This window comes from Emys orbicularis, chromosome 8, assembly GCF_028017835.1.
Source record: "Emys orbicularis isolate rEmyOrb1 chromosome 8, rEmyOrb1.hap1, whole genome shotgun sequence".
Taxonomy (NCBI): Eukaryota; Metazoa; Chordata; order Testudines; family Emydidae; genus Emys; species Emys orbicularis.
The window spans coordinates 32,797,057-32,817,527 of record NC_088690.1 but is presented as its reverse complement, the minus strand read 5'-3'; positions in this window follow the sequence as shown (position 1 = coordinate 32,817,527).

Genomic DNA, 20,471 nt, shown 5'->3' with positions numbered 1-20,471 from the left:
AGAATGCTGGCTTTGTTCTTTAGTAAATTTGTATGGAGTCTCTGAAAAAGTTTTGTTTGGCAATCAGTGCCTATTCTTGCTAAGTGGAGAAGAGAAAACTGCACCCATTTTACTCAGCCCAAGAGATTCTGAGCCAAATCTATCCCTGGTGTAATTCTGATAGAGTCAAAGGAGTTGCACCGTTGAAAAACAGGACCCAAAATGTTCTCAAGGTAGAAGTTGGTCCAATAATAGGCGTTACCTCACTCACCCATCTTTCTCAAGGTAAGAAGCACTTGTCACCATGAATAAACTGTGATATATTTATTTAAAACAACTAATTACAATTGGCTTTTCTGAGCCTAGTGCTGGAGGCCACTATGATGCTAGAAAATGTCAGTCCAGTGTTTAAACATGATTTAAAGGCCCACTCCTACAAACACTCACTAAAAACATGAGCCTGTGGAAGCCAACCAGTATGGCCAATAGTAAATTTTTGCAGATCCAGTCCTAAGACTATGATGCCAAAGACTTTTACAGGGAAGCAGACCCATGAGACTACATGTGTGAAAAATTACGTACCTCCAAACGTTTTTGCAGGATTGGGTCCAAAACGTGTAACCCAAGTTTTAGTCTGCTTTGCCAAAGAAACACTTTCACATAGTTTAAAATTTATAAAAGAGTTTACAAGTCTTAATAGAAACCAAGACTTTTGGGGGGGTGGATTGTGTTTTTGTATTTTCTAAACACTTCAGTGGGGAAAAAAATTGTTTTGATGCAAGACTCCCCCTGCAATCTTTGGCATTGTGGTATGTAGCAGAATCAGGGAAATGGAACTGAATAGAAACAAAAACATAACTGAGTAGTCTAGTTTCACAGTTGAAAGAAATACAAACATAAACAGCCTAAGATCCGAAAAGCTCATTTAAAAAAAAATATTACTACTCAAGTACATTATTAGTAATGCTACAAATTGTTTGTAAAACTACGTGAAAACAAGAAGCAACTGCAAGAACACAAGGAACTTAAAAATCATTTGTAATTGTCAAATATCTCTTTAACGGGCAGAAGAAAACCTTATATTCTTTGTATTTTACAAAAGAAACGTTTTGATTTAATAATCAGGTGTTCCCTTTTGTTAGTATGTATCTTGGAAACTGGTTTAGAGTTTATTTCTCTGAGCTCCCACACTACTTCCATCACAAAGTATGCCACATTTCAGCAAGATGTCTGTCTCCAGCACTAGGCTCTAATTAAGAACTTTAATCCTCAAAACATTGTCTAATCCTTAGAGATTAGCCAGGGTCCCTTGGATTAAGACTAGCCAATTCCACTGTGGGTGAGAGAGGTACAGCAACAGGAAGAGGGACCATTTGCAGCCACTGGGATGAGGCACTGACTCAGGATTCTTGGTCATCCACCCACCCACTGCCAGACTGCAAGAGGAGGAAATGACACAGCAACAGATGGGATCAGGAAAGGGGGAAGAACCAGTGTCACACAGGGCCTGATCCAAAGCCCTCTGAAGTCAACTCCCACTAAATTCAGAGTAGGCTTTGAATCAGCACCATAATACAGAGCAGGGAACCAATGAAAAGGCTTTGAGGAATGGGGGTAGAGAGCGAACAAACTTCAGTTGAGAATTTTCAGGACAATCACACTATTGGATTAAAGCAACACCTATCACATTTATTCATGCTTACAAGTGCTTCTGACCACAGAACATATGTCTAGTTTCAGAGCCAGTGCTGGCCCAGCGGGGGCCCTAAACAGGAATTTCCCCCCGCACACACACACACACACACACCACATACTAATAACGTGTGGGGGCTTGCTGCTTGGGGCCCTAAGCAATTGCTTAGTCTACTTATGCCTAGCGCCAGCTCTGGCTAGTTTTCTCCGACTGCTGCCATGCATTCCATTTCTTAATCTCCTGCATTTGGAAGCACTTCCCACAATACCATTAGTTTTTTGTGACTCACCAGAAATGGAATTAGGAAAGATGCCCAGAAAGAAGATGTATAATTGGCATATCTCCTGGTTGTTACCTACTTCTAGAAGAAAGAAAAACACTTTTCTGAAGTCAGAGGAAAGTGAGTTGGATGTGCTCTCAGTAAAGCTGGTGCCTCCAGCAAAGCTGCACGTGTCACACAGAAGTAAAATGTTTAGCAAGGCTAAACAATGGAATACCATGGAGGAAACAGATTTTGCATGTTCCAATGAGTTATAGTAGTGCTATGTTTGATATTTAATTTTTGTGTGTGCGTGTCTGACTGCATTAACTTACCCAGCTCTTAACATGGTCATTACAAGAACAGGCTTGTTCCTATCAATATTCCCTTCATGTGGTAGCAGCATGCAAAGTTTCCCTATGTTATTATTAGTGTTGTTGCTTTACTACACCTCCTCTGGGTTTGTAAACATTACACAGACAGTTGTCCCACTTCTAAATGGATTTTAGAACTCCCATCATATACACAGCATCATGTTCTGGAGATTATGAATTTGTTTTATACTGTGCCATCCTCCATCCCACCTTGTATAGTCAATGTAATCTTTGTCTCCTTATCAAAGCAATCTTGACAGCAGAGAAGAGTATCTGTTTAGACATTCCTTGTTTGTTACATGCCATGTGGAAAATGGCTATGCACAATATGTCCAAGATCTAGGACAAATACTGTATTATTTTAATATTAACACTTTAATTTTCTGTACAGTGGACTCTGCTGAAGAATTGATAGACATCACAAAGGCACATAAAATATCATCAAAATAACTTACTCTCAGGCCAAGACCTTGTAAGTCAAGTTTAATCAGACAATACAAGGTTTACAGCCAAGTTATAAATCCCTGAGAATGGATTTAATTCACAGCACCTCACTGCTGGCCTCAGAGTGAAGCTTGGTGTACTGATCCAAGATCAATGGTGAATAAATAATGTAACATGAATTGCTGTTCATTGTTGAAGCCCTTAATTTAGTCATGAAGAAAATGAATGTAGACCCACTGGAAAAGCTGAAACACAGTTAACAGATTTGAAACTAGGGCACCTTTAGCTTGTGAAGTAAAGAGGGCTAAAATGTATTTGATAGGTTACACTGGGGGACCAGGACCTCGGTAGCATCCCATCAGATTTTACTTTTTAGAAGCGCAACGTCCCCTGTCCACTTAGCAGTTGCTTATCGTGGCTTCATAGATAATTTCTTTTCTATCTTTAATGCTACCAGAGCTGATGGTTATAACCCTGTTTGTATGGCACAGAAATTAAGCCTTCCCTAACTATATTTTAAGAGAGAGAGAGAGAGAGAGAGAGCACCACCATTGACAACAATGATCGGCAACATGTACCACAAACCAGTGCTGAAGATAATTTAGCTGCTGCTATAGACAGGAAAAAAACATTTTCAGCACCATTATAAAAAGCATTCCTGAGACTTGGTTTTATCAAGCGATAGGTCAATCACCTAGAGACTGAAGAGTCAATTACTGGCTCTGTCATAGGCTTACTGTGTGACCTTAGACTTCAGTTCACACATCGGTAGGACAGGGATAATAAAACTTCTTTAACTTGGAGAGGGGTTTCAAGGATTAATAGAAAATGCTCTGAGATTCCCATACAACAGACACTAGAGAAGTGTTATTGTACTGCCATTTACAGCAAGGATACCTAAAAAGCAGTGGAATAAAGATGGTTCATTGACCAAAAGTCTGTGCTGCTGTAGGAAATGTTATAATAAATTTATGTAGCAAACATTACATAGGTTAAGGCCCTTTATCTGTGCCTAGTGCAACATCAAGAAAATATTTGACACCATACAAAAACCACAAATAATCAGTGGTTGCACGCTGATTTCATAATGCAATATGGTGAAAGAGAGGGTCCAGAAAGAGACTGATTTTTTTAGCTGGAGTAAACTTACATACCCAAGGCTTGCTCCAGTATCATACTCTGGCATGCAATGCTCCATGCATGTGTGTACGCACACACACTCATAGAGTAAAAATAATAAACAGAGATTTTAAAAAGGAAAATATCTCTGGATGAACTATAATATTCTTCCTGTCAACTGCAAAACTAGTTACCCTTTCGGTTTCTACTAGCCAGTATTCCAAGTGTTTATGGATGCCCCTGTTGCCACGGGAAGGCAGAGCTACTTTTATGAGGGTGGATATTTATAACTATTAATCTAGGGATACTATTCCTGCCTGCTTCAGTTCACTTTGCTAGTACTGGATGAATTCTAAGCTCTCCTTATCTAAAAGGGTTTCCCAGCCAACATAAATATGGACGTTTGCAATTATCTGAAAACACCAGGGTGGCAAGAGATGTTCGGTTTTCCTGCAGTGGTATTGATCTGGCAACCGGACATGGGCTCTGTCCTTAAGTCCCGGGCCAGCCTCTGGGGCTGCCCTGTCAGTCAGAGGAGACATGATCCCTCACTGGGAGACATCGACATCATTTTTATTCTTAGCATTTCCTGTGACTTGTTGCATAAGGAAGAGCCACTGGGCTGGGTTTCACCTTAGCGGAGCTACAGCTGCCGGGTAAGACCGATGCACATGCAGACGCAGCGGGAGGGGCGAAGCAGGGAAGGAGGAAGGCGAGGGGCAGCGCCGCTGTCCGGGAACCGGGACGCTCCCACAAGCAGCCGGATTCTCCCCCTAACCCCGAGAAGCTCCACGGCGGGGGGGTCCCTGCTAACATCGCTCTCCCCCCCACCAGGCTGCAGCAGCCTCCCTGCCTGGGGACCTCCACTGCCCGCACCACCCCGGCTGCAGCTCCCTGCCCCCGGAGCCCCCCGGGGCTGCAGTTACAAACCTGGGCGAAGGGCGCGGCAGGCAGGTGGGCGCAGCCGCACGGCGAATCACTCCGGCGGGGCGGCCATGGGGGCGGAGGCTCCCGACGGCTAGCAGCGCCCTGCAGCCCGCGCCGCCCAGCCACACGCCACGCAGCGGCACATGGCTCCGCTCGGAGACGCGCTGAGCAGCTCCGGCCCGACAGCGGGGACACCAGCCAACCGCGGCCGAGGGCGCAGCCAATGGCCCCCGCGGCAGCGCCCATGTGATCGCCAGTCTCCTCCCCGCTGCGCTGCGCGGCACCCCTGCCTACCAGGGCTCAGGTGCTCCGGAGCCGCGCGCTGCAGGTGCGTGTGACCCTCCCTCGCTGCCGGGGTGCTCGGGGCCCCGCTGCAGGACCCGGGGCGGTGCAGGGAAGAGAGAGCAATAGGTTGCCCCCCCCCCCCCCCGCGGGTGTTTTCCGCCTGCTTCTAGGTCCGCTGCTTGCAGGATCACCACAGCTGCTGCTGCTCCAGCCTCACCGCGCCCCGAGAGCCCGGCCCAAGTTCTAGGGCCCCCTTCCGAGCCCAGCTTCCCCACGGTGCGGGGCACTGGGACTTTGGGCAAGTTACCTAATGCCGCTGTATCTCGTTGGCTATCTCTGACACAGGGAGAACAGCGACAGAGGGACTGTGAGGGGTACCGTTGAGCACCCCAAAGGGAAGGGCAAAGTCTTAGTAGAGTAGTAAACAACTCCATGGACACTCAGGACTTCGTAAATGTCACTGTGCTAAACACCTTGGCTACGTGGGGCTGCCTGGCAATACCGAGGATGGATTTCAGATCCTCTGTTCCAAAACCACAGGCACAGCTTTCGCTACAGGAGAATGGTTTTTAGGCATATGGGGCATAGGACACACAGCCAAGCACTTTGGACTCTACACAAGCAGTGGAATATGTGTACCCTCCCCCCCCCCCCCCATACAATTCATTATAGTTTTATTATAAGAACATGGCAAGAATCTCAGTGCTCTGAGAACTCTGTCCCAAGTCCTGCAGGTTATTAACTCTGGGCACATGAATAGTCCCACTGAAAACAATATCATTGACTCACATGCCTAAAATTAAATATGTTCATAAATGTTTGCAGGATGGAGGCCTATAATTCTTATTAGCTCTTTTAATGTTCTTTCTATAAGTCAATCATATCTTTACCTTTAACACATTTAGAACTTTAAGGTTCCTTCCCTATAAAGAGGCAGCTGAAGGCAATTTAAACTCCCTATTCAGATTGTGGCGAGACAAGGTGGGTTAGGTAATATCTGTTAGTGGATCAGTTTCCATTGTGGGAGTGAGACAAGCGTTTGAACTTCATGGAGCTCTTCCTCAGGTCTGGGAAAGATACTCAGGGCTTCTCTGCACCTCGCAGCTATTAGCGACAAAGCTGTGTCGACACAGCCTTGTCGCTAAAAGTCAGTGTCTGTAAACGCTCGTTTTTGGTACTTTGTCGGCACTTTTGCCGACAAAATACTTCCAGCCCCGCAAGCAGCTTTAGCTTTGGCAGCTGGTGTGCGTGGGCAAAACTTTTGTCTTTGGGGGGGGGGGGGGACGGGACTTTTTTAAGTACCTGTGAAAGACAAAAGTTTTGTCAACAACTTTGCAGTGTAGACAAGCCCTCAGAGGGTCACAGCTAAATACAAAAACAACAAGGAGTCTGGTGGCACCTTAAAGACTAACAGATTTATTTGGGCATAAGCTTTCGTGGGTAAAAACCTCACTTCTTCAGATGCATAGAGTGAAAGTTACAGATGCAGGCAGTTAGTCCATATCTAAGGGACTATTCAAGGTAAAGTGGCCTATTAACTCCCCTGTAGTCATAGGACATAAAGAGGGGTTAATGAGTTACAGACTGTTGTAATAAGCCATAAATCTAGTGTCTTTATTAGGACCATGATTTTTAGTGTCTAGCAAGGTTATGAATTTAAGATCCCAGGCTCATCTTTTGAAGGTGTGGTGTGGGTTTCCTTTAAGGATGAGGATTTATAGGTCAGAGATAGAGTGATTGCTTGCGAAAAGTGTTCACCCATCAGGGATGTGGTGTACATTATCCAGTGCACTAAATGCCCCCAACAACTGTGGATGAAACGAGACACTCACTCACTCGGGTCTGGAATGAGCTCACATAGGAAAATGATAAAAGACAAAAACACAGAAGTTAGTCCAGTAGAAGATATTACCTCACCCACATTGTCTCTCTAATATCCTTGGACGGACACAGCTATAAGATCACTGCATGTTTAGGTTTTGGAAAGAAAAGCTTTAAAAGACTATAACTTTTAAAAACAAATATTTCAGTGGCAACATAATTTTGATTTGGAGTTAAATGTTTCCTGCAGAGTTTGCAACCCAAACATTGTTGTGTTGTGCTAGTGCTTGAGTACCAGAAACAACAGCAAAACACCTATAAACAAAATAAAGCCAAACAGTTTGTTTCATTGTCCAAGATAAGTGAAATGCAATAGGAAACTACCACCACAAATGGCGTAAAGTACATTTGAATTTTAAAATCTGTTCAATTTTAATAATCTAAAGGATTATTTGCAATCAGGATCTTTTGGTAACTCTCCTTTGGTTCATCCATGTGGTGCTAATTACAGGCCCTGGAAAGTGGGGGGAGGGATCAAAAGGTAGGTTTATACCACCTTTGCCCTCCCTCCTTCCATGGGACTCCAGGGTCTGCAATAATCTACATTCATTTATGACAGCCTTTTAGAAGCTGTTACATTCACAGGGGTTCCCAAACACATACACTGTTCTCCAGCAATACCCCTTCACTGGGGAAGTTGGATTGGGGTGCTAAGTGCTATCCAGTTAGGGATCTCCAGCTGCCTGGTTAAGGCCCTTTGCTTTTTTTTAAATCTGATTATTTGTAATGTGCTCTTCTCCATTTAAAGCTCTTTAAAGTTCTAGAGGAAGGACCTCTTTAGCAGCATCAGCTTCAGAGAACAAAGGAAAATTAGGCCAACTCTATATAGCTTTCATCTTTTAGCACTGTTTTCATCAATTTATTTTAATTTACTTCAGTTCTGTTTTTAGCTCAGCTCCTGTTTAGAATAATTAGTTGTAATTTATTTTAAGCTGTTTTTTAGAAAGTGAAGTCTGGCTTTTGGTGATTTTTCTCTCTTAGATCATCACTTATATTATTTTTGGCCAGCTTTGGAAAGTCTCACAAGTTTAACCTTGGTAGGGTAATTTGTTTTGTTTTAAACTGATATAGAGGCCATGCTTATGTGGGGTCTCTGCTACTGGGGCTCCATGCAGTGAAGGATTAACTGAGATAAAAGCAGTCCATGGTGGTAAACATCAAGAGAGGTGAAGACAGATAATAAAAAGAGTCAGTAATTGGGAAATCCTGAATTTTTCTGCCAGCTGTCTACAATCAAGCATAAAAAGATTTTTACCAACTCAGAACTTGCCAAAACTAGCTGGATCCACATAAGTTTAGTGTCAAATCAAAGGAATCTTGCTAAATCCAGATGTACCAGCAAGAAATTTTTTTATCCAGGAGCAGTAAGTGAGAAAACAGCTAGAACCAGAGAGATCTAGATACAATTAGAGCCCAATTCTGACACAAACATGTAGTAGGTGCTGTAATGGAGTGTAAAAAGCTCACCTCCTACAGAACATATGGTTTTTATCTCTTTTAGTTACGTGTCTCAGAGGTAACTATAACTCTTTAAGCTCTATGCCTCCCTTATTTTAAAACGTTCCTGTCACACAAACTCTTAACATTTCCCCAGTTTTGAGTGTGATGTTTGCCTTCTTCAGAACTGTCTCCTTTAGGCTCAATTCCTTATTGCCCTATGGCCCCTTTTGCCAGATAGGAGCCCCTATGCCTGGCACATGGATGGTTGTGTCTCCTCTCTACAGGATGTGAGGCATTCCGAGATGTGATGGAGGAAGGAGGTGGTGGTTCTGGCTCATGGCAATCGGGCCCAGCCAGGGCAAACCTGTCCCCCCAGCTTCTCTGCTTTCCTGCAGTGGTCCACAGCTGGCCATTGCTACACGAGTATGAGTTAGAGTGGCCCTCAAGTTATGCTATCTAAGAAAAGATATAGGAGAAACAGAAGGGGGTTCCCTGAACCTGAAAAGCCCATGAACAGGAGGCACAAACTGCATCAGCTCAGTCCCTGGGTAGGAATGAATCTGACCCTTTACGATAAAGAAAACGAGTGAGCCTTGCTAATTTGCACTAATGGCTGCGGGAGGCATTAAAGATTGCTGAATTTTGTGAATTAGTGACTACATTAGCAAGCAAAAATACAGTGATAGTGCATCACAGAATGTAATGTATTCATTTCATTTTACAACTGCAGTTTAGTTTTAATTAGGCTAATTTTCTAGTCTTAATTAACCTAAATCATTTTGTGCCATCTGCAAATTTTGCCACCTCACCAGTCCCTGCTTTCTCAAATCATTAATAAATACATTAGAGAATATCAGCCATACCAGGGAACTCTGGGGTACCTGCTCTGCATTTTGCCAGGTTGAGCAATTGATCATTTATTCCTAGATAATTTCTAATAGAGGACAGCATTCTACCTCTCTCCCAAAGACAATATATTTCCTCTTGTGAGAGACACGGTGTGGAGAATGAGGGAAATAGCCATTTTATTTTTTTTAAATATCATGTGCATCTCAGTTTACCTGTGTGATATTGTCCTGCCTGGCTGCATAGAGTTAAATCAAAGGAGGCTGCCAGGGGGAAACCAACAAGAAACAGAACAATGGTAAATATAAGTTTCAGAGTAGCAGCCATGTTAGTCTGTATCCGCAAAAAGAACAGGAGTACTTGTGGCACCTTAGAGAAAAACAAATTTATTTGAGCATAAGCTTTCGTGGGCTACAGCCCACTTCTTCAGATGCATAGAATGGAACATATATTGAGGAGATATATATACACATACAGAGAGCATGAAAAGGTGGGAGTTGTCTTACCAACTCTGAGAGGCCAATTAAGTAAGAGAAAAAACTTTTGAAGTGATAATCAAGATAGCCCAGTACAGACAGTTTGATAAGAAGTGTGAGAATACTTACATGGGGAGATAGATTCAGTGTTTGTAATGGCTCAGCCATTCCCAGTCTCTATTCAAGCCTAAGTTGATTGTATCTAGTTTGCGTATCAATTCAAATTCAGCAGTTTCTCGTTGGAGTCTGTTTTTGAAGCTTTTCTGTTGCAAAATTGCCACCCTCAGGTCTATTATTGAGTGACCAGTCAGGTTAAAGTGTTCTCCTACTGGTTTTTGAATGTTATGATTCCTGATGTCAGATTTGTGTCCATTTATTCTTTTGCGTAGAGACACTGGCTAAACTGGACAGTCTTTTGAAAGTTTTTTGAAAGTCCAACTAAATTATGTCAGCCAGCTCTCAACCACGCTCAAAGAATTCTAGTATATTAGAGAAGAACAATTTTGCTCTGCGGAATCATTGCTGATTTGTTCCTATCATGTTTATCTTGTGTTTTAGAATACTCTTTTTAATCTTTGTTTCAAACTATTTTCTTCACACTGAAGTAGGACTCACCCTTCTGAAATGTCCAGGCTCACACTAGCACCTTTTGTATACATAGGTACCACATTGGGCTACCCTCCAACCCTGATATAGCAGCCAATTTCAATGACAGATTGCATATATTTGTTAGAAGCTCGGGCACACCAAAGTTCCTTCAGAACACTTGGATATATTACTGCACAATCCTGGTGACTTGTGGCTCTTGATTTATTCATCCCAGTGCCGCCTCTTGGGGTAGGGCGGGGGGCGGGGGAGAAAAAAAAAAAATCAATCTGACCGTATATCTTCTTTGTACTTGAAAAGAGTACAAAGAAGACTGTGAAGACTATCAAAGAAATCAATTACAATCTCTAATATCTTTACCCTCCTTAATTTCTCCCTTACCTCCCTGTTGCACCCACCAATTCTCACTACTTCTGATATACTTAAAGAATCTACTCAACCTGCTATACCGTATTTTGTAAAAGTAGTGACGTTTTCGCAATGAGGCGTCACTGCTATGAAAATTCAGCTTTTAAATCTTTGCTGAAATAAGAAACTGTAATATTTTATCTGTTAATAACTTGTGTGGTTTAGCAAATAGCAGTTCAGTAAATTTCTTCAAGTGAAGGTAAAGATGCTAGAAGTAGTTTGTGTCTGCTGTTCTTGGTTACATTGAATACTTAGTTTTTCTGATATTTTCACTTTTTTTTAAATTAATTTCTATGGAAGATATAACCAATTGGTCAGTCTCCTTTAAGAAATGTGAACTGAGTACATTTGAAAGCTAGGTAATGTTAGCAAGCAACTACAAGCTATGAAATAACAGCTCCAAAGTTCCAAATTTATACCTTACAAAGCACATTTAAGCAGCAGAACACTAAAGAATAAATTACAATGGATTAGTGATTAACTGACTACTTAATAAGACACCAGGAGCTTTTTGTATGGCCATCTTACTGTACTGTACTATTGGGTGCAGAGAAAATGCAAAGTAAAAGTAAAAAAAACACAAACATGATGTAAAAAAACCCCAACCAAATCCAGAACACAATTTATACTGACAGAAGGTCAAAGGGGTATGTGGGCCCTCATCCTGAACTCTGAAAAGTAGTCAGGGATTACTGTTGTAAAAAAGGAAAATCCTGCTGACAGTAAAAGTTCTACCTTGCTTTCAAGATGTAACAAATCGCCAGTTACTCCTGAGAGTCTGAGTGTGGGATGAGCGCAGGCAGGCAATAGGTAGGGTTATAAAACATTCCTCCTGCATGTAATGAATTTTACACAGGTAACCTACCCCAGATATGACTTTCAGTTTACCATGAGTCCCTGGCAGAGCCATCTCGCTGTACATTGAAGGTGATGATGGTGATTAGTTATTATTTGTACTAAAGGCCTCAGGAAGGGATCAGAAGCCCACTGTGCAAGGTGCTGTACACACCTAGCAAACAGGCTGATGCCTGCCCCAGCTTGCTTAGCATCTATAGCTAGTACTCATTGATTAAAGGGTTTTAAACCCCACAAAAACCACAACGAGAGGTTGGTGTGGCAGGAGAGCAAGAGCTATGCTTGTGAAAAATGTAGTTTCCTGTCTATATATCCCACCCTCCACTGCTGGGCCTGTTATTTGCAGCACTGTGAACTCAGCGGGGGCATGGCTCCTATTCAGAAGGAGGGCTAAAGTTTTGGGTTATTTTTTGACATCCAAAATGGCAGCTGCTCCTTTTGTGTAGGATCTGTGATACGTCCATGTTCCCAAAGCACAGTCACTCTATTTCTCATGTGCCTGATCTAGTGGTGTGCTGAGTACCCTCAACTCCCTGAAGTCAAAGGGAGATGAGGGTGCTCAGCACCTGACAGGAACAGGCCTGAATTAGGCCCTGTTTCAGTCATGGCTTTCACTCACTCATAGCTGTCCCATCTTAAACTTTGCATTGCATTGAACTTAGAAAGGCCCATATCCTTCCTCCTCCCTCACCTGCTACACAAGTTAAAATGACTGACTAGAAAATGAAAGTTAAAGACTGTCTGACCACAATAAGTGGGGACTGCAAGAGGCTTTCGGCTGTCAGAACACAGGCTGCCCAGCTAGCTGGAGCTGTCTTCCTGCCTCCTCAGCCTCTGGGACATTTGAGTCAATTGTTCCCACTTCAATTCTTGCCTGATACCCTCTCATTCCCCTTCAGTTTGTGACAGAATTTCTCTGCAAAGGATCCGTGGCACTGTGCAGGATGTGCATGACACAAAAATAAATTGCATTGCATTGTTAAGGGGGAGACGGTGGTTTTTTTAAAAAAATGGCCAGTCAGCTGTAGCTTTCCAAAGCACTTAACTAGTGTTGTGCTAGCTTTGAACCTTTACTGCCTACCCCCACCCTCCCAAACTCCTGCTTTAAGTACCTAAATTATAATCATTAAAGTCTCTTGAGTTAATATTTTTAAAGAGGAAGAAAGTTTAAAAATAGCCAAGTCACACGTTCATAACGAGAGGCTCAGCTGGGCAGCACTTTCAGAGCAGGAGGAGAAAAGGTGGGGTAGGAGGGAGAACCAAAAAGGATAGATGTGGGAGCAAAATACCACAGCCCTGAACCTGCAAGCTGCTGAGTGCATCTCCCACTGAAGTGAATGAGGACACACAATACCTTGTCAGGTTAGGCTTGCAAGGCAAGGTCCTGCAAGGGCTGGGAGTAGGCAGAGCATCAGAAAAAGGGCTTCATTTGTTTTTTATATGCAGCAGCTCCTGACTCTCTTGCTTTTTGGCCTTGTATAAACAGTGCAGGCGAGACCAAAAGGACCACAAGTTATTCTGTGAACAGAGAGCAAAGAAATCTCATTAAAACACAGAGGGTTAGCTAGGGAGTTTGGGGAACTACAATTACAGCATCCTCCTTACCTTGATAATTGATACTGGGCCCATTGATCAGTGGCATGGGAACAATTTTTATAATAGGGCTGAAAGCCATTGAACAAAACTGTAAACCCTGTATATGACGGAAACCACTTCAAGCCTGGGGGTGCTGCTACACCCCCATCATCCGTGCCATTGACTCTATACTTGTGAGTCTGCAGATTCCGAATCCAGCCATTTCTGAGCTAAAAATCTGTGATGCAGAGATGAGCCAATTTCATCTGGAGCTGCTAGACTAATATTTCACTTTCGTTTCATTCTGCTATTTATGTGTACACAGAATATATATCAAACAGAATCACCGACGTCACTCTAGAGTCTCTACTTAAAGCAAAATGAAGCCACAAGATGAAATAATTACTCTAGTGAAATCATCTTCCTGTTCAAAAACCATGTCAACAAATCAAAGTACTCAAATTCTTCAAGCCATTCTGATTAGATACCCACTGGTAAATTAGTGTACACAACTCAGTCTTCCCTATTGCTACATACTGTAAAGACCCCAGGTAATTCCTGATTCCCTTTCCTAGTTTGCCAAGCCATCACAGTCTCTCCATTCAAAACACTCTAACAAGCCACCTTCTTAGTGATGCTGACAAGAAGTGAGTTTGTAACAATATAACAATATTTTCTCTCATTAAAATGGACAAAAAGCGATGGGACAGCTTCTCTGAACCAGAAAATCTCTCTCTCTGAATTAGTTACTATCAGACATCTCCTCTACCACATTAGACTGATAATGTCCCAGCACTTTTCTCCCCAGCCTCTTTCTTGTCTTTATAACATGCCTCTTTGGCATCTAGGTTATATGTTGGCTGCTTCTCTTTCATTTCCCTGTCCCCTCCCCAACCTCTTTCTCCTTGTCTGTTCAAGGTTTTAAAAACTCCTTTAGCTACATCTTCACTGCTTTTCATACTCGCCCGCACTAACCTGCTTCCCTGGGCTCTCTCTTCAGTTCCAAGGCCTGGTCCTCAATAAACCTTTGTTTATTTGACTGTCAGCTTTTCTTTCCTTCTTCCTCTCATAGAGCTCCCTCTGGTGTTGGATGCTGCTAACCTTCAAATAGCAAAAACATTTCATTTGAGGGCTGCTACATGATGCATGGAAATAACACTGTTTATAAGGTGAAAAATATTGTTACAAGCACATTCATTCTCACAGTTCCAGTAGTGATGTCGATGTCAAGTAGCTCAGATACATTAGCTGTTTAAACATCTGTGAGGTGTTTGAAGTCAACAAGAGCAGAGGGCACTTGGCACCTCACAAGGAGTGCTCAGCACCTTGCAGATGAGGCCTTAAAACTCCCTACTCTTTTAATTTGTTAAGAATTACCCTGGAAAAGGCAGCACTTAGTGCAATGCAGCTTTATTCCCACTTCTTTGGAGAAAAGAATTGGGTATTCATCTTTGTCTTCTGCTTTTAATAGTAGGATGTTAAAAGAATGTTACATAGTACTTACATATTCAAAGCACTGATTAATTTGCTCAGAAATCATTAAGAGAAAGGGAAGGTAATTTTGGACCAGCACACTGGGGTCCATATGGAAGGTGGCAAGTCCCAATCCCATGAAAAGGATCATGGATTCTCTGTCCATGCTGACCAAACAGGACCAATATTCATACAGCCTCATTTCCCCCACACAGTGTAAACTGTCCAAAACTCAGTGTGTCGGTCTCTGAAGGATGAAGGGCTGAGTCAATGCTGCTGAGATTTAAACTACAGTTCCAGGGAGCATAAGTATTTCAAACCTGAAGATTAGACCAGTAAGCCATTGCATCCAGATGTGATAAATCACAAATCTGTCTATACACTGAGCAGCACCCAAAGGCCTTACTTCTGTTGATGGCCTCACTGTATTTCATTGTACTGGGACTTTTATTCTATAAAACGCTGCAGAAGATTTTTTTTTAAAAATCAAACTCTTTAACCTAAATCTCCTCTAGCCACAAAAGCAACTTGTATTAGTTTTAATGAGGAGGATGAGACTATAGCAGAGTAGTTCAGGTATCACATGGCTGCTCCGATATCATGGTGATGAAAACCTGCAAGGATATCCCCGCTTTGGATACCATTGCCACATTCAAACACTTGTTGATTGGCTCTGCTTACATTGCCATAGTAACCACAGCCTCAGCATCTGCTGCTCACCTGCTCCCATGCAACTCTGATGCTCCAGCCAAGTAGGCTCTGAGGCCCACCTGCTCCCTTGGAGCTCTTGCTGACTCTGCCTGACCAAGCCAAGTCTGTCTCAACAACCTGTGACTTGCTCACTAACTCCCTATTGGCTAATTATTGTTTTAACTGTTCATTTATTGCATGAGTGGTCATTTGCTAATTAATTTCTCAGGTAGTGCACCACACACTCAGGGCTTGTCTACATTACCTGCTGGATTGACGGGCAGTGATCGATCCAGCAGGAGTTGATTTATCACATCTGGTCTAGATGCGATAAATCGACTGCCGGGCGCTCTCCCGTCGACTCCGGTACTCCACCAGGGCGAGAGGCGCAGGTGGAGTCGATGGGAGAGCGTCAGCCATTGACTTACCGCAGTAAGACACCGCGGTAAGTAGATCTAAGTATGTCGACTTCAGCAACATTATTCACGTAGCTGAAGTTGCGTAACTTAGATCATTCCCCCCCCCAGTGTAGACCAGACCTCAGTCTTCCTTCTCCACCATGCCCAACCGACTCCATTTCCTCTCTTTTTACCTCCCTTCCTTGCAAGATTTCCATCTCCAACCCCTTCTATCTTCCCACAACTTCTGCTCCTGCCAACTCTACCTCTTTCTCTCTCTCTCCCATTATCAGCTTAACATGGGCTCCCAGTGTGATGCTGTGGCCAAAAGAGCTAATGTGATCCTGAGATGCATAACCAAGGGAATCTTGAGTAGGAGCAGGGAGGTTACTTTACCTCTGTAGTTGGCATTGGTGTGACCACTGCTGGAAAACTGTCCAGTTCTGTTCAAGAAGAATGTTGATAATTGGAGGGGGTTCAGAGAAGAGCCATGAGAATAATTAAAAGATTAGAAGACATGCCTGATCTTGATAGACTTAAAGAGCTATTTAGCTTAACAAAGAAAAGGTTAAGGGGTGACTTGATTACAGTCTATAAGTACAACGAGGCATCCGGTGGCACCTTAAAGACTAACAGATTTATTTGTGCATAAGCTTTCGTGGGTAAAAAACCCACTTCAGATGCATGGAGTGAAAATTACAGATATAGGCATACATATACTGGCACATGAAGAGAATGGAGTTACTATAAATATCTACATGGGAATAAATATTGAATAATGGGCTCTTCAATCTAGCAGAGAAGGATATAACATGATCCAATGGCTGGAAGCTAAAGCTACAGAAATTTTAGACTGGAAATAACATGTAATTTTTAAACTGTGAAAGCAATTAGCCACTGGAACAATTTCCCCTATCATCGTCTCTCCATCCCAACCTTTCCACCTGCTGCATCCTTCCCTATCACCATCTGTGTCCCTTCCCTCTCCATCCTCACTCCAGTCATCCCCTTCCCATTTCTCTCCTCATTCTCCTCCCCCACACCTTACACTCCCTCTAACTCCATCTCCATGCAAAATATTGCCAGATTCTTCATGGAGACTGAGAAGACCAGACATGAGCTTGCCTTCCCCTACGCTCTTCCCTACTCCTCCTTTGCTGAGAATGTTTCTCGCTTGCTTTTCTCCTCTCACCTTTCCAACTGGCCCAGTAACTCCAACTCCTCCTGCCTCATGAGCTCCCTTGCTCCCAGCCCCACTCTCTCCATTACCACACTTCTTAACCTCTCACTCTCATCAGGTTTCTTCCCTTCACAGTCTATCACACTGTAGTCTCTCTCCACCCTAAAAAAAACCAACAACTCACCTTGACACCAATCTCCTCTTTCCCCTTTCCCTCCTCGGCTATCTACAACACACATCCAGTCAATGGCCAAAACTTGTCACTTCTTCCTCCAGCATATCTCCATGGTCTGGCCTCTCCTCCCCATTCACACTACTAAAATCTTAGATTACAACAGGAACCCCCCGAAAGGGGGTCTCTGTGTGAGTTTTGCACACCAACTCTGTGTGTGTGTGTGTGTGTGTGTGTGTGTGTGTGTGTGTGTACACACAGCCATGTTGTAATGAGAATAGGGTGTGGACTCTACCAATTCAAGGTACTTTCAGTGATTTCAGGTTTCAGACTGCATGTTGAGAACCATCATGTGAAAAGCAAAGTGTTAGATGGAAACATTATAAAATCTGTTATTTTACTTAATGAGTCAGTTTTGCAGTAGTTTTACTGGTTTTGGTTTCTTGCATACATCAGTTTCTCTACAATGAAAAGGTATTACGGCCTATTGTGCTATCAAGTACTTTTTGGGTATCTCTTTCTCCTATGAGTTGCTATCTCACATTTTACAACTACTAATTTAGCATATGTTGCCCGAAAAATCCCTTCCACTGTTAATAACTTCTCCCTGCAGTAGTCTTTATTTTGATTGGAACACCTCAAAGTTGTTGTAAGTGGGTGCCAGCTCTAGGTGTGTTTAAAGGAACCCTTTTTTATATAGATCTGGGTGAGTCATGTACTTTCTTGAATCAGCACGAGTAAAATTTCACTAGATTATCTTGTAATAATATCTTGTGAGCGCAGGGCAAGTGAAGGACTGTGCTATTCTGTCCTAAATCTAATTGCAATGTTCATTTGTGAAATTTTTGCCCACCAAGTCATCCCACGTATTTGGGTTTCAAATTTCCCCCTCCCCACACTCCCTGTAGAGCAGTATCCCATACACGTTTGAAATTAGCCTCCTGGATCAGACCACCTCCTCTTATTCCTCATTATTCAGTAACTTTTGACACTAGCCCACATACCAAATGCCTTTTTTGTGTGGACACAATACAGGGGAGACTCAGAGCTACGTTTTTTCTTGATTTCTTCCGCATCGTTTCCCATCCTCAGCTGCAAAGCGCTGAACAACTATGCCTCACTTGCACCTCAGCTCTCGTTCCCTTCTTCTCATCTCGTATGGGGGAAGGTTACCCCACATCTGCCCAGTGAGGGCTTTTACACCTTTCTCTGGAACATCTGGTGCTGGTCACTGTCAGAGTCAAGACACTGGACTAGATGGTCTAATCCACTACAGGAAGTCTTACGTTCCTGCCCACACTCATTCTTAATTCCCCTTATGTATTCTTCTCCTACTACAGTCTTTATCCCCTCAGCCCTGTATCTCCACCATTGCTCTTGTAATTCCATTCCTCTTCTTGTGCATTAAACAGCTACCCTCCCTTCATTCAAATCCTTCCTTAAAATGTGCTTCTTCCACAAAGCCAATTAAAATTAATGCATCAGAGAGAGCAGCGCATGCCATACAATACATACCAATGTTCTGTGCTGCTCTGAGGTGAGCCCTGCTGGTACCTGAGGGCATCATGTTTCTGATATGCATCTTCTTTCTAACTGCATGAAAGCTTCTTGGGTCAAATACTGGGCTGTTGTAAATGGATATAGCTCTATTGACATCACCAGATGAGGATCTGGCCCTACAACTTTTTCTATGTTTTATATCTTGGCAGTGGTCCATAAGAAACCTTCCAAAGACAAACTAAGATCTGCTTTCTCCATCCCACTGCCTAATCACGCAAGGTGCTGATCACCTCCTGCAGCTTGCTGAGCACTCTCCACTTCCCAAAGCAGGGGATCAGCACTTCACAAGCCAAAAGTGAGCTCCCCAGAGCTATGGCAGCCAGCTCTCTCCCATGCCCCAGAGCCCTGTTCCCAGAGCCCAGCTGGGAATCTACTACATTTGTAGAATTGTTTTTAAAGTAGGTTTCATTTCATGCATAGAAGAGATTTCTTTCTTTGTTAACGTTTCCCCAACAGGACAACAAACAGCACTAGAAATAACAGGCCTCCCGGACAAGAGAAAGACAACAAGCTTTGGTTTGTTTTATTTTGGCAGTAGGATTTTGGGCTCAATTCCACAAAGGTATTTAGACATTTAACTCACACTGATTTAAATGGGAGTTAGGCACCTAAATATCTTTTAAGATCTGGGTCTTGACCCTATATTGCCCTTGCCCTCTATGCCAATGAGTAAGGGGGAGCAGAAATCCATGTGTCAGGGCTTGGGGAAGTTTGAAAGGGGGAAAAGCCAGCTTCAGAACATACTATCCTTTAATCCCAGTCCCAGAAAAATTTTTCCATGCGAATTACTCATGGTAGGAAGCATTATATCCAGTAGTAACTGTTAGCAGGATCAGGCCCAAACCTGTGCACATAAAGAACATTGACTCTGACTGCTAGCAAAGTTATTATCCTCTGCATGTTTATTTCAGCTGCATTTATTTACTGAATAAAATTCATTTATAAAATAAAAATTGTACCTGAATATTTTGTGCCCATGAATCTTGCACTTATTTATATAAACAGGGTACATAAACAGAGTAACTGTTGTCATGTGTTTCCATGCTCAACTCCGTAGTTCATACACACAAGTGCAGGATATGCAGTAGGTGCTGTTGCAGGGCAGGTATACCCCATCAGGGGGACTGTCCTTGGATGTTGGGTCACCCTTCAGCACAGGGCAGCATGGCCCAGTGGCCAGAGCCAATGGGTCTTCACTTTGACACAGGGCAGAGTGGTATGGCCTAGGGGCCGAAGTCAATAGGACTGCCCTTCTAAGCGGGGCAGTATGGCCTAGTGGCCAGGCAGGGGGTGTCACCCAGGGGCGGGTTGGTGGCTGGAGTAGGGGGACCTAGGTCCTCCCTACTGCACCGGGTCCCAGCCCAGGGCTCTATAAACAGTGAGTGTATCCGCCACTGGGTCAGCGGGGATCCTTCCGAAACACAGACTCTGTTCCCAGTTCCACAATTGGATCAATGTCTAGTTCCCCTGGGCTACTTCCTACCCATTCTTCCTGTGCTGTAGTCCACAGCTCCTCTGGATCCTTGGAGGCATTGGCTGGTGAAGTTCCCGACAACTCCTTTCCCTTGTGGGCTTCTACGGGCAGCCGGGTATTCACCTGGTTCTCGGCACACCTGGCCTCCATGGTCTCAGGCTCTGACAACCCCAGGTAGGAGCCCACAACACATGTCCTCTCTCCTCTGCAATCAGCCCAGACTTAGCTGGGCTGCTCCCTTTTATACTGTGGTTCCAGCTGGAGCATGCCCAGCAGGGGCGAGGGGGTGTGACTTCCTCAGTCCACAGTATGGGGTTAAACCCTTCCTGTCCAATGCAGGGCAGCAGGGCCGCCCAG